This window comes from Lutjanus erythropterus, chromosome 11, assembly GCF_056507025.1.
Source record: "Lutjanus erythropterus isolate fLutEry1 chromosome 11, fLutEry1.hap2, whole genome shotgun sequence".
Classification (NCBI taxonomy): domain Eukaryota; kingdom Metazoa; phylum Chordata; class Actinopteri; order Lutjaniformes; family Lutjanidae; genus Lutjanus; species Lutjanus erythropterus.
In genome coordinates this window covers 7435195-7449409 of record NC_139327.1, presented here as the reverse complement: position 1 = coordinate 7449409, position 14215 = coordinate 7435195, and the positions used below count along the sequence as shown (strand labels likewise).

At 38.1% G+C, this 14215-nt stretch overlaps 1 protein-coding gene across 2 annotated transcripts in view; it reads right to left on the bottom strand.

Annotated features, from left to right (window-relative positions):
- LOC146318632 (protein turtle homolog B-like) overlaps positions 1-14215 on the bottom strand; it is a 194099-nt gene that overhangs the window by 163714 nt on the left and 16170 nt on the right. The window lies entirely within an intron of this gene.

Sequence of the window (14215 nt, the reverse complement as noted above, 5' to 3'; positions counted from 1 at the left end):
CACATCTACACCCTCGGTACAATTCGTCTGGGAAGGTGAGAACGCCCTAATCAAACTCAGAGAGCTGGTGTTGGAGCAGCTCCAGCTGAAGCCTGGAACATTATGAGAGGGAAAACTAATCGGAATAAATGCGGCACATTATGGGCTGACTATGTAGAGATGCATTCTTGTCAGCAGTGGTGTACACAGACATTTTGCATCTGCACAGCTGTCGGCGTGCATTACAAGCTTCAGCCTGCTTCACTTGTTGTCCTTGCAACAAAATTGCGAACTGGTCATAATAACGTTCCATCACAGTGTTCCCTGTGCATTGTGTGTGATAGCAGCACACCATGTTTTAGAACATATGTAGGTATGAATACACACTGACATTCACACTTGCAACATCTAGCAGATGCTCTCAGCCAGAGAGACTAAAAATACTGCTCAATATCCAGGACTGAGACTAGAAAGTCTAAAGGTAGATGCCTGGTCACAAACAGATCAACATAGTGGTTAGTTGTTCAAAAATCTGATACAAGGGATGCACCTGAGAGGAAATTTACCCGCCTGTTAAAACTCATGACAATATAGAGGTGTTACCAATCACACCAGAAATTGCACAAGAAAGACATGAGCAGTGATGTCCAGTGTCTGTAATTTGTAACATGAGGTCTTTAGATCTTCTCCTTACTTTGAATGAAACAAATGTTGACAAAGTTGGTTCATTATTAAGTTTCAAGTTGCCAGGTCTATCAAATATCCCCCAAAATGACCTTGACAACTGTAGTTGACAACCACAGATGAGTTGTAAAGTCACGCTAAGCGCACACACACTGGTTGTAATGTTAGCTCCTTCTGAAGACTAGCTTAGCATAGCCAAGTTAGCCTTAGTTTTGACAAATCAGCACCACACCTGTAACACCGTCATGGTAATACACTGAATAACAGAATACTCACTTTTATGTCTGTGCACACGTCATGACTGTTGGTTGGGACTCTGTACCATATCCAGTTTAACCTGGTGTCAGGCCATGATTAGGCTACAGCGTTACTTTTGCAATCTGACTCTTGCTTCTCTGCTGCTGCTGTACAGAGCAGACACAGTTTATCCTTTCGTTGACCCACTAAGCATTGATAACATGCTAGTGATCATGCCTGAACACTGTGTAACACCAGTAACACTAAATCGCAAATTTGATGACTGTAGATTTGACAAAATCAGGAAAGACTTGCAATTTGATTTGGACTTTAACACCAAGGACTTCACTTGGACTTGAGTCTTTTGAGTGGAAAAGACTTGATACTTTCCGCCAAGCCCAAAGATGATTTTTTTTTAATAATTTAGAAAATGTCCCACGACTCAATTAATTTCCTGTCATTTCCTGATTCAACTAAAATTAAACCTATTGATTCCCAGCAAGTCGACACTTAACTCCCCAGATCCACCTTGTTTGAACCAATCAGGCATCCTCCAATCAAGGTACATGAGAGAACCATGAATTAACGTCATGTTCCTGACACCAGATGATACTAGTTTTTGTATAAGTACAAAAACTATATGGTTAACATAAAATTAAGTGCAGTATGCAAAACAGGTGGGATGAAAATTACAGATGGATATGCAACAACTTCCAACTTTATTTGACACTTGAAGTTGCACAAAGAACGGTAAGTCAAATAGCACTACATTCTGTAAAAAGCTCACTCTGACTGGTTTAGACCTCAAAACTCAAAGTTTAGGACTTGGGACTTGATTTGGGACGTCAGTGCAAAGACTTGAGACTTTCAAAAAAATCCCACCTCTCCCATCTTTGCTACTAAGAGTACACATCTGTTGAGATACGCTTCAAATCATTCTCAAGAAGAAATGTCAGCAGAGCCAGTCACTCTTTCCCAACTGCAGAAATAACAGGGCAAAGCTTCTGCAACAGAAAAATAATACTTAACATTTGACACTGAATTGTCATCAATGCCAAAATTTCGAAACCCACAATAAACCACAACAGTTTATAGTGCACTCATGTCACACCACTCAACACTCAACAGTGTTTTTCTTGTCTGAGCCAAAATCAAACATTTACAAAAGGTCTTGAGTCTACAATCATTGAGACTCATTCTTGACTTTGAGGACATGTCTGTGTATCTGCAGGCCAAAAGGGTCAAAAGCTTAGGGAAAAGCTTCGTAAGTGGACTTTTAGAATATTTCCACAGATTTAATCAAAAGGTTTGTGATGAGCAATGACACAGCTAGCGCAGTCTGTTCTCATCCCAGGTTGTCAAGTAGCAACATCTTTGTCACACCCCTCAGCATCTCATTCTAATGCACAAGGTTTAGGTGGGGGTTTAGGTAAGGTCGCAGTTTAGGTAGATTCAGGAAAAGATCATGGTTTTACACTTTAAATGAAGTAAGTCACGTGATACATGTAACACTGACATTCAGTTTTAAATGGGAAGGGAACCACAGCCTACTGGGTCAAACTCCTGCATTTCTTTGATCTCATATATTGCAGCACAAATGAAGATTTTGTCAGAAATAGCCATGGACCATAAGAGAAAAGTTAACTTATTGAAGACGAGGTAGAGGAGAATGAAGCCAGGAAACATATATTATTCATGGACTAAATAGTAGGTTGACACACAAAGGCACTCACACTATTCAAAAAGCTCAGGCAAAGTTCACCAAACGCTTGTGTGCTTCTGTGTTCCAAAACTGAAATGCCCCTACATGACAGGCAGGAAAATCTTGTGTCAAGTCTAAACTTTGCATAAACATAAGATCATTTGCACATCAAAGTAAAGTTTATTAGGTATTAGGTATTAGTATTAGGGCTGTGACAGAATGGATTTTTTCTTATAACAGTGACAACATATTACTGATGTATGGCGATTTACCAGGACTGCCTTAATACTTAGCTTTATTTGACTTTATTGAAGCATAGTGTCATTAGTGTAGTGTAACTCCTTTGACGAATAGGGCAGTATGCAAGTGTGTGCAGTTTGCAAGTCATAGAGAGTGAGCAGTAGGCGGGTGATGATGCTTCTAATAGTGGAGCAGAAACTTATATTTAACACTAAGCTGTCAGTGTGGCAGTAAATGTACAATTCAAGTTACAGTGTGTCAGTTAATAAAAGCTGCAGCTTCTCAACACCAAGATAAGTCTCATCTGTTGTTTCCCAACTGCTGAAACAGCAACAGGGTTAGTCCTGAAGTAAGCCAAGCAGGAAAGGCTGAGGTTAAGCTAATGCTAACAAAAGCACTGTACATTCACAACTTTGGCTCTTGTGTAATCATATCCTTTTCAGATGTTTTGTAATCCAGCCTTGAAGTACTGTGTCTTCTTGGAGTCCTGGTAAAATAAATCCATTATAAATCCAAAACTGAATCTCTTCTGTAGTTATTTATCCATTTTTCAATGTTGAAAACAGTTCTTGTTGTTGTTGTTAGAATGTTATTAACCACCCATGGGCAATCCCAAGATGCTTTGGGTTGAGTCTGTTGACCATTCAGAGGCTGTTAATTTGTGCTAATCCATAGATATATTAATAGATGGATGTGTTGATCTAAACATGAGATTGACCTTTCCAAATAAAATTTGCAGAGGTGACAGTAACAAGCTCAACCCTGTGGTTAGCATCACGTGATCATGTGGCTATCATCACAGCCCTGGGATCAAAATTGATTGTACGTCCATTTATGAACGAGGCACCTAATGCATCTCATGCAGACAGTGTATGAGACCCTGAGGGGTGTGACAAAGTCTCAGTACTTGATCACCTGGGAATAAGAAGGGGTTGGCTATGGTGACAGTATAGGCTATTCCACCAGCTGATTTATGTGTTGCACTCGCGAGCCACACCACCATTGCTGCAGTGGTATAGTCAAACTGAATGCACGTCTACTGACAAAGATGCTTGGCAGTCCCCTGTGATGGATGGAGGTATCCCACGTGCAAGTAAGCAATGATTTTTATATTCCCATTGAATCAAGTGACACCAATCAACATTGCAGTCTGCAGCTCTCAGCCACCACCAGCTGGTCCCTCCAGCTCTCACTGACCCCAATAAAAAAATCACAGTCAATCACTTCCAGTTCCCACGCTCACATAAGACAGTTGGATGTTACCTGCCGAGCACAAAATCATAAAGAGTTTAATAAAGTAGCAGCTAGGTGAGTCAAACCGGTCCACCTTACATCTGTATTTCTCACCTCTGTTGTGCTGAAAGGCTCTATCAGCGATTATAACACCTGAGATGAATTTGGGCAAACAGACAGAATCTAAATGATAGAGATGAAATCCTCTGTGGAGTTTTAGTTTGTGAGTTTGAATGGATGAGTGCATGCAATTTATAGGCAAGTACAATGTGTGGATTTATAGTCAATTCAAAGGGTAAAGAGAGTCCCGCTGTAGATAAAGTACCGACAGTGTAGGTTTTGATTTACAGCGGAGTTTCCTCATTTTCCGCAGAAAATCCCTCAGTTCTCAAAGCTGTTCTGTCTGTCAGTGCTCTGCAGTTATTGACTTTGATGACTGCTATATTTTTAGATCATGGAAAAACTATTAATTAAAAAACTAAAAAGATTTCTTTGACTTTAAGTCTTCACTATGCTAGTGGTGCAGGTTGTCTCTTAGTTTCAATTTGCCTTTACAGTTAAGAGACAGTGAAATTTTTAATTATAAAGTACATTTGAATAAGATTCCCAGCTGAATCACATGTTGGTGGATGAACTGTATTACAGGGGCCTGAACAACCAACCCTAAGATTAACAGATGACTGCTCTACGTCTGGTGATATTTCATATTATTCTTCCATTGGCTCCATAATGAACATGTTAACTCTCTACTCCCACCCATTGTTCCACATTATTGATGCATGCATGAACACCGCACTGAACAGAATGATTACAGGTCAGTCATGTAGCTCGGAGATAGTTTACAGTGATCGGCTGATCTACAAAGTACAAGTCATCATCACAAGGGCTGTGTATTGGCAAGAATCTGGCGATATGGCATTACCATGTGAGTTACAGTTCAATATATTGCGATCTATTGTAATAGATTAAAAAAATAGCATTATCTTGTTTACACTAATTTCAGAGAAACTGTCATTGTAAAGAGAACATTTGAGTTAATAAAGTTAACTTTTTATTAGTGCTTTCAATCGATTAAAATATTTAATCACATGAATGTATGTAGTTAATCACAATTAATTGCACATTTTGTATGGTTGGGCAGCACGGTGTTGCAGTGGTTAGCACTGCTGCCTCACAGCAAGAAGGTCCTGAGTTCAATCCCCCAGATCCCCGGCTGGGGCAAGGCCTTTCTGTGCAGAGTTGGCATGTTCTCCCCGTGTCTGCGTGGGTTCTCTCCGGGTTCTCCGGCTTCCTCCCACAGTCCAAAGACATGCATGCTAGGTTAATTGGTGACTCTAAATTGCTCGTAGGTATGAATGTGAGTGTGAGTGGTTGTCTGTCTATGTGTCAGCCCCGCGATGAACTGGCGACTTGTCCAGGGTGAACCCCGCCTCTCGCCCAATGTCAGCTGGGATAGACTCCAGCAGCCCGCGACCCTTACAGAATAAGCGGTTACAAAAAATGAATGAATGAATTTTGTATGGTTTCAAAATGTACCTTAAAGGGATATTTTTCAAGTGTTTAAAATGTAATTCAGCTTTATTAAATCAAATACATTAACCAAAAACAATGACAACTATTGTCCAAAAACCCTCAAAGACACTGAATTTGGCATTAAAAAAAAAAAAAAAAAAAAAAAAAACCTTAATAACATGACATCAGGTACAGATGAGCATATTGACCTGCTCAATTTAACATTAAGGCCAAAACACATTAAAAGCTTCAACAGAAAAGTCAAATGAAGCTTCTATGGAACTGCAGACATCCAACACAACAAAACAATTGCAATCAAGGTCGCTATTTATATGTATTTATTTATTTATTTAGTATTATGATTGTTAATAATAGTTTGTTTCTTTCATAAAATGTTGTCCTCTGAGGAGAAAAATTCTCACCTTTCTTCAGCTCAGTCTAGAATGATGAAACGGTGCATGACGTTCATGTTTCTGTATTAAGGCAGCAGGATCATTTACATCAGTGAGGATGTTTTAGACCACAGCAGACAGCAAACTGCACACCAACACACACCAAGGAGATGAAGAGGGACAGACAAAGTCTGGACTCTTCATCATGACTTACAATAATGCAGCACAGTGACAAATGTTTTGTGGAGGAGACGAGCGTCTGTCAGTTTGGTCTATACAGAGACAGAAATTTTAATCTGTAGTGTGTAAACCACAGAACTGTACAGTAACATCAGGACTGATGATCAATAGAGTCTTTATATCGGTCAGCACTTCACACACTTTCATTTACACAAGAATTTTTCACTTTCGTGGATTGTGGCTGTACCACTACAACTGCTACTGCTGTACAACACAAATGTCAAACAGGTCCACAAAATTAGAGCTGCAACAATCAGTCAGTTAATCAATGGAAAGAAAATTGGCTTGCCAACAGTTTTTTGCTAATCGATGGATCGTTTCAGTCATTTTTCAATGAATATGTCGAGCATCAGCTGGTTCCAGCTTCTTAAACATGAGGATTTGCTGCTTTTCTTTGACATTCATGAAAGCAAATGAAGTGTCTTTGCTGGTTGGACAAAAGCAGCGATTTAAAGATGTCATTTGGGCTCTGAAAAATTGGGATTGTGATTTTCAACATTTTTTTGACATTTTACAGACTAAATGATTAAGTGATTAATCATGAAAATAATCAGCAGATCGATAAGATGAAAATGATCATTAGTTGCAGCCCTAAACTGCACAGGTTGACCATCATTTAACAAATGAGCCACTGACTTTCTATGATCAAGTCATTTTAGATGCAAGAAGTCAATATTTGAGATTAGAGCTGCAACGATTAATTGAGTATTAGAATTCTCTGATTTCAGCTTCGTAAATTTGAATATTTTCTGTTTTTTTTTCTTCCTTATGACAGTAAACTGAATATCTTTGGGCTGGGGCAAAATTAAACATCTGAGGACGTCATCTTGGGCACTGGGAAACACTGATCATTTTTCACAATTTTCTGACATTTTACAAGCCAAACAACTAATCAATTAATTGAAAAAATAACTGACTAATTAATAGATGACCAAAATAATTGTCAGGTGCAGCCGTATTTGAGATTTTATGACTGCAAACATGATTTTGATACATTAATATTAAACTCTGTAACAATGCTGCGTCTGTCTCCCTGTGTGGAGCTGTGAATACATTTTATTATGACTTATGAATAGAAGATATATTATTATCTTTGCAATGGCCTGTGGTAACCCATCAGTAACCTGTTCATATTTAATGCCACACTTCCCCCTGATTACTCTAAATAATATATTATATGTTGACCTCTCGTGCTGTACACTCCTAAATCCCTCTGTGTGCTCCGTGCTCCAGATTGCTCAAAGACATAGTAAGGACCAACACTCCCAACCCTCTATCTCCCTACCTCTGGCTTTTTATTAAAAGCCTAGCTTTTTCTCCCTGAAAATCACAGGCTAATCTCTAAGGTGACCTTTGCTGCAAATATTGTGCAAAAACTGTTGCCTTTAAACTGAGAATTACTAAAAATATATGCCTTTCTTATCAACACAGCTTAGATATTTTTTTGGAAGCATTTCTTATGCCTCTACCACAAAGTCAGATTAGACTGTTATCCAGCCATCTTTGGGTTTAACTCAGCTTCTCTGGTGTCACGAGGCTTTTAACCAGGATGGATCACCATGGTAACCTATGTATGGAGCATGGCTAGCCTGTTCCACAGCAAGGTCAGGTCAGAGGATAAGATCAGGTCATATCAAGAGCCTGACAACTAACCAATCAGATCACCGGAAAACGGAGCCACTGTACCAATGAGTAACGAGTAATAAAAAGCACAAAGCAACATTTTATAGAACACTTTACTGTGTGAATATAAAAAGAGAAATAAAAGTCATTTTTCTACTGATGTGTCCTCTCTGGGATTAAGACAAGATTTTTAACAAAATGGATCATTAACCACTCCAACTACCTAAAGAATAGTGAATACAGCTGCATATCTCCTGTGCAAAGTTTCCTTCCTTCAAAAGAGGATTCCTGACAGTGTTGACTTACACATAACTGCAGCACTACATAACATAAGGTATGCTGAGAAGTAAATCAAAAGGCTCAGTGAGTTAATACAGACTAAGTTATATATCTTTTCTCTCCTTAAAGCCTTTTCTGCACAGACAATTTGCAGTTTTCCTCTCTGCTTTGGCAGCAGAAATTGCCTGATTTCTTATTCATGATAGTTTGTTTATCATAGACAAAATGTCACTCATGTTGAAAATGCCAACTGCAACTGAATAGGTTATCATTCCCACACTTGATTATAACCTTGTTTTCTTATTCTCAGCCTGACATTATAGCTTTACTTGCTTTACTATATTAGGATATTATTCCTACAGTTTCTACAGCTTCTTGATAACAGTATCACTTTCATTCCATATATAGAGGACTCCACTAGTTATTAACTAGTTATGAAACAGTCAATTTATTACTGATGCCTCTACATGACCTGCATAAGTTAATGAGACCATCCACAAGAGGATCGGCTATTTCCGTTTAGTTGTTCTTAACGCCAGGTTCTCCCTGAAATCAGATGAAATGAGCCTGTCTTTACATTTTCACAGGCAAAATGTTTTGTAGTAGTATGTTAGCCAGTCAAAAAGAAGCAGGAAGAGATTTCTATTAAGATCATTTTGTTTTTGATATTATATTTTGTGGTTATTACTGTGGAAACACTACTGCTTTTGTCCACAGGGGGCAAAAATGAAAGTTCATTTTCATACCTTTAAGTCTTCTGCCTCTTTCAAATAAATAAGCTCATAGACAGATCAGAAACCAGTTGATAACTAACTTCATGATACCAGACACCTCGAATAATTAATGTAAGGCTCACTAAACTAAAGCACTGCTAATCCTGCTTGATGAACTCCACGCACCTCTTCAAACTCTTCATTCATTTATCCTTGCTTACAACAGGAGACATGCTGTTAAAAGCACCACTTATCGCTTCTTTGAGACAGCTCTGCCCAGTGCTCGCTGCAGTTTGAACCTTTAATCCAGACATGACAGGCTGACAGTCTTCTTATATTCTGACAACAAACATTTACTGTCTATATTAAACCTTTGAATGAATAGATACAATCAAAGAAAGTGCAGTAAACAAGAGCTTTCAGAAAATAGACGAATATTGTCCTTGCATTACTATGTTCAATAACTCTCCACAGTGCTATTAACTGTTGCATATCAGCACCGACATGCCTATAAAACCATTGAGTTCTGTAATAAGTATTGACTAAGTGTTTGAAAAAGGAAATTTATGAATGATATTTTGAACAGTGGTGGTGAAATGATGTCTTACAATGTCCTTATAGTAGCATATGAAGATCTTCTACATATGATCATCTCTGTGCAGCCATAACACAAACTTGGTAAAAGAAACATTCTGCATGAAACAAATAGCATGTTGTCCATACATTAAGGACACAACATAGATGAGTAGGACACAGATTAACAAAAGAATGTTATTAGTTTCACATGCACATCAAAATATCTGCTGCACCAGTAGCAATTCAAACAAAATGGGAGATTTGTAAGTTAAATTTATCCCGTGGGGAAAAGTTTTTTTAATGGATCTACACAACTACCTTGGATGTGACCATTAGAATGTTACAATTAAAACTGATTTACAGATATTTACTCACAAAGCAAATGCTTTAAAAAGTAGCAATTAGAAAAGTGATGAGCTATATATTCATTTCTTTGAGATTTTGATAATGTAAGGAAGTGGATTAAAACTGAACAATGGATTTCTACTTATAAAACACATTTTTATTGTTGTCCATTGACCAAAATGTTTGGTGTTTTAAGGGATGAGCTAGAAAGAAAAGATCTGAACAGCATGATCATTATGATGGGGGAAACATTTATGTTTAGAGCTACAAAGAGACAGCAATTAAACACTGAACGTTTCAAAATGTTTTTGAAGTATCTGCAGGTGAAAAGGATGTCAATAAAAATGAGGAGCAGAATTCAGTTTTCAATTGTGGGTAGGCTGGAGTTAAAACTATTTTTTAAAGTTGATAAACCTCAGTTAAAGGCATGTAAAGAGAGCATCGTTTTGTTTGTGTGTACAAGGCATAGGGCTATGTGTTTACATGTAGATATGATAGTATGTTTGTATTAGGGCTGCACAATTTGGTAAAAAAAAAAGTCATATTGCAATTATTTTGACTGAAATGACAAGTGTGGTATGCAATATAATACTGGAAATGATCAGTTTTGCATTACAAGCTGTGATTCGATTCTGGTTCTGCAATGTGGATGTTGCGCCATAATGCGATTTTATTGCAATTGCAATTAATTGTGCAGCCCTAGTTTGTATGCATTAATATGTCTATATGTGTATATATCATTTATGAAAGGGACGGACTGAAATATGTGTACTTAAATGCATAGCCACATTTGCATATATATGCATAGGACTTTACCCTTTGTCCTAAAATGCATTCCTTTGGTTTCTCTTCTTTCTCTTTCCTAACATGATATATTGTCGTGTTTTTATTTTTGTACTGTTATTCTATTCCTATATGTGTACGTACCCCCTTTGCCCTTGTGTAATTTAAAAAAAAGAAAACGTTCTAGTTCTAGTGAATGACCAGGTCAGACAACAGTCAGACTTTATCAGACATACAGTAACTAGCAGCTGCTTTGTTGAATGTATCTGTGCCATTACATAACGTAGCTGTGATGGATTTTACTTTGGGGCCCAGCTGGTGTCCACTGGCTGTTCTTTTTGGCTGCTTCTGAAGATTACTTTAAGGCCTGATGTAAGCTTTGATCAAAATCTTTCTGTAAACTGGCTGGAGATGTGAATACAAATCAGCGGCATTCCACTTTACATTACATCGATGAGAGTTCAGAGAGTCTAAGCATTTTCTTCTCCTTCATTAATATGCTTCACTGACATTGTGAGTTATCTAATGTAAGCAAATCACTGTTGGACTACAGTCACAGATCAGACCTGAGGCAGGTCTGATTGTCTTTGTGAACTACACAGCTGCTGCTTTTCTCCAGCCTCATTCTGGGAGAAATCATTACAGTATGTTTTCTGCAGCAACAGACACATGCAATTAAGATATATATCTACTGTATAGAGGAGGACAGTCAACACTACTCTTATTAACACTGGTAGTTTCTCTCAGATTTCTTTTAAAATAGAGATATAGAACATTCTGCTGCCCTGTTCCATAAAAACATTAAGGGAACAGAGTTAGGGAAGTTAACCACACATACATTTGCTAAATCAACCAGTTCATCTTCATCCTTAAAGTCTTCTCCAAACAATTCTTCCTATTATGCATAAATCTCATCTTGGTGTTGTTTTCAAAGTTTGTTTTTGAGCAAGGCGAAGATGAGGTCGCACTCAAAGTCAAACTTGATGAAGCCACATAAAAATGAGTGTGTCATTGCAAATGTATCTGTATTGTTCTCTTAACAGAACAAGGACTATGTACATATGTATACAGATGCACATTCTCACGCACACACAGGGACTAATCACTGATCCACGGCCCAATATTCTGAAACCCCAAAAGTCTAAAAAATGTCCCATTGGACTGAGAGCCTATTGTCCTACAGCCTGTTATCCTGAAAACAAACATCCCCCTGTCCCAACGGCCCCTTGTTCCAAAAATACACACTCTACCTAGATTTTTCTTCCCTTAATATTTTAGTATATAGATGTGCAAACTTCAGGTGACCTTCACCGTAGTAACAATAATAAACAAGTTGTAAAAGGGACAGCTTACCCAAAGTCATAAATACATATTTCCCCCCTGGCCTGTAGTGCTATTTATGCATCTAGACTTTTTTTGGTGTGAGTTGCAGAGTTTGAGAGATGCCTGCCTTCTCTCCAATATAATGGGAATAAATGGCCTTAACAGGAGAGTATGTTTCCAAAATCTTGACCCAGTTACTCAAGAATTCACAGACCTTGTTATGAGCAGTTTTATGTAGGGATTATTTTCTGTCTAGTAGAAAGAAGATTCAAGTTCTGGTTGATTCTACTTCACAAAGAAAATAGCTCCTAGATGAAGAAAAGAAACAAATATAAAGATGATAAATAGCACTACAGATGAGGAAGAAAATATTTATTTATGTTTTCAGGGTGAACTGTCCCTTAAGTTATGCAACTAAACTACTTGGTTAGGTTTAGGTTGTGGTGGCATTACGTCAGTTACGTTATTTACAGACGTTCCAGCCAATGGGCTGTTAGGCAAACGGACTTTTGTGCCAATAGGACATTTTTCAGACTTTTGAGGTTTTGGAATAATGGGCTGTCGGAGCAATGGTATGGCACCGCACAGACCTACACTCATGTATCTGTCTGTTAGTCTTAACATCTTCCCGACTTTCTCCATTTAAGCTGTAACTTCTCAGGCTTAAAAGGCTTACAGCTGTTCCATCCAGTCCTCTTTCACATTATCTTTCTATTATAGAGTCTCTACATAAAGAATCAGGGGTGGCAGGCTGTGCTGTGAAATGTATAAGTTCAGGGAGTGTAATACTGAGACTTCTGCATTGAGCGTCTATATTGAGTATACTGATCTGGCTCACAGTTGTGAAAACAGGCCTATGACTCAGCAAAAAAAAAAATCATGGCTATGTCATGCTAATATTACACGATGTCAGGTGATTTCTCCCTACAGCACAATATAATGGTCTTAATGACCCACAGGAGCATTGTGCTGCTATTTTCCTGCTCCACAGAGTAAGAGGGAGACATTTTAGTAAGCAGGTTCATACCTGCAGAATATAGGCCATGTGATGTAGGTTTATATGCAGAATTAACTGACAGTAGTTATTATTCATTTGGTTTAAAAACACAAATAATATAAAATATAGCATTTCTCTCAACAGGCACAGCTCATACACAGCTGCTAACATGCCAACACTTCTGCCCTTGAACCTACAATTTAACAGCAGCCGCCTTCAAAGGAGACATTTAAACAATCCAGGACATTCAGCCTGTGTGGTGAATAGTTGACATCTGGCAGAAACCAGAGGGAACACTTGCCTTGAAATGAATCTCTCTAGTTATATGAGCCATCACTCCGATTAGTCACCATCTGTCTCCTCAGACCTGACTTGTGTTTGCCAACCACAATCAATAAACAAACGTCCAATTTAGATTTGACTAAGGAGAAGGCTGAGGAGCCACCCGCCACCTTCAGTCCTCTGGCTGGTTAAAGGGACTGCACGTGAGTGCAGCCATGCTCACATGTGTTAGGCAGTAATGTGTGGCTGTCACTGCTCTGACAAGGTCATGGCATCAGGTCACACCAGATAAGAAGAGGCCCATGAAACCACAGTACATGGTACTAGGAATTTAAATTGACAATAAGAATTGTTTCCCCTATCATTGTCTTGGGGGAGCAGCCAACCCCCCCGGAAAGATTTATTGTCTTGGTACAAATATAGACTGTATAATATATTGTAGGGATGTGGCAGTATATCAAATATCACAATATCATGATAAAAAAAAATGTGTCAATACCGTATCGGACTGTTACAATATATACATGGTTAAATATTTCATTTTGTTATTTTTATTTATTTTTAATTGAAGAAGGAAAGCAGAAGAACTTGAAAAGGAAAACAAATTTTATACAGATGAAAAAAATGCTCTACACGTTTTTTTTAATTTACAAAACACGTTTTTCAAGTTGTCATTTTTCTTCACCATAAATATTGTATCATGGCCTTGTTATCATGGTATTATCATACCTTGAGGTTTTGATTACTTTACATTCCTAAAATAGTGGACGTGGCCACCATGATGTCACCAATTGGACTGCGTTCTGAAGCTTTGAGTTTGTCATTATGGCCATCACCATCTTGGTTTATTGAAGCTAGATGTAGTCATAGCGTGGACTAGAGTGTGGTACTGGGGAGAATAAGCACTGCTAAACTTTCCTGACTGGATCCAACTGAAAACCCAAGCACACGCCTCAATAGTGATTTATCAGTCACAAGGAACACACGCCCACAAAAGCTAGAATTTACAAAATAAACATCAAGATGTCTTGAAGAAGACTTGAAACTAGACCATAAACTCATTAGGAAACCGTTT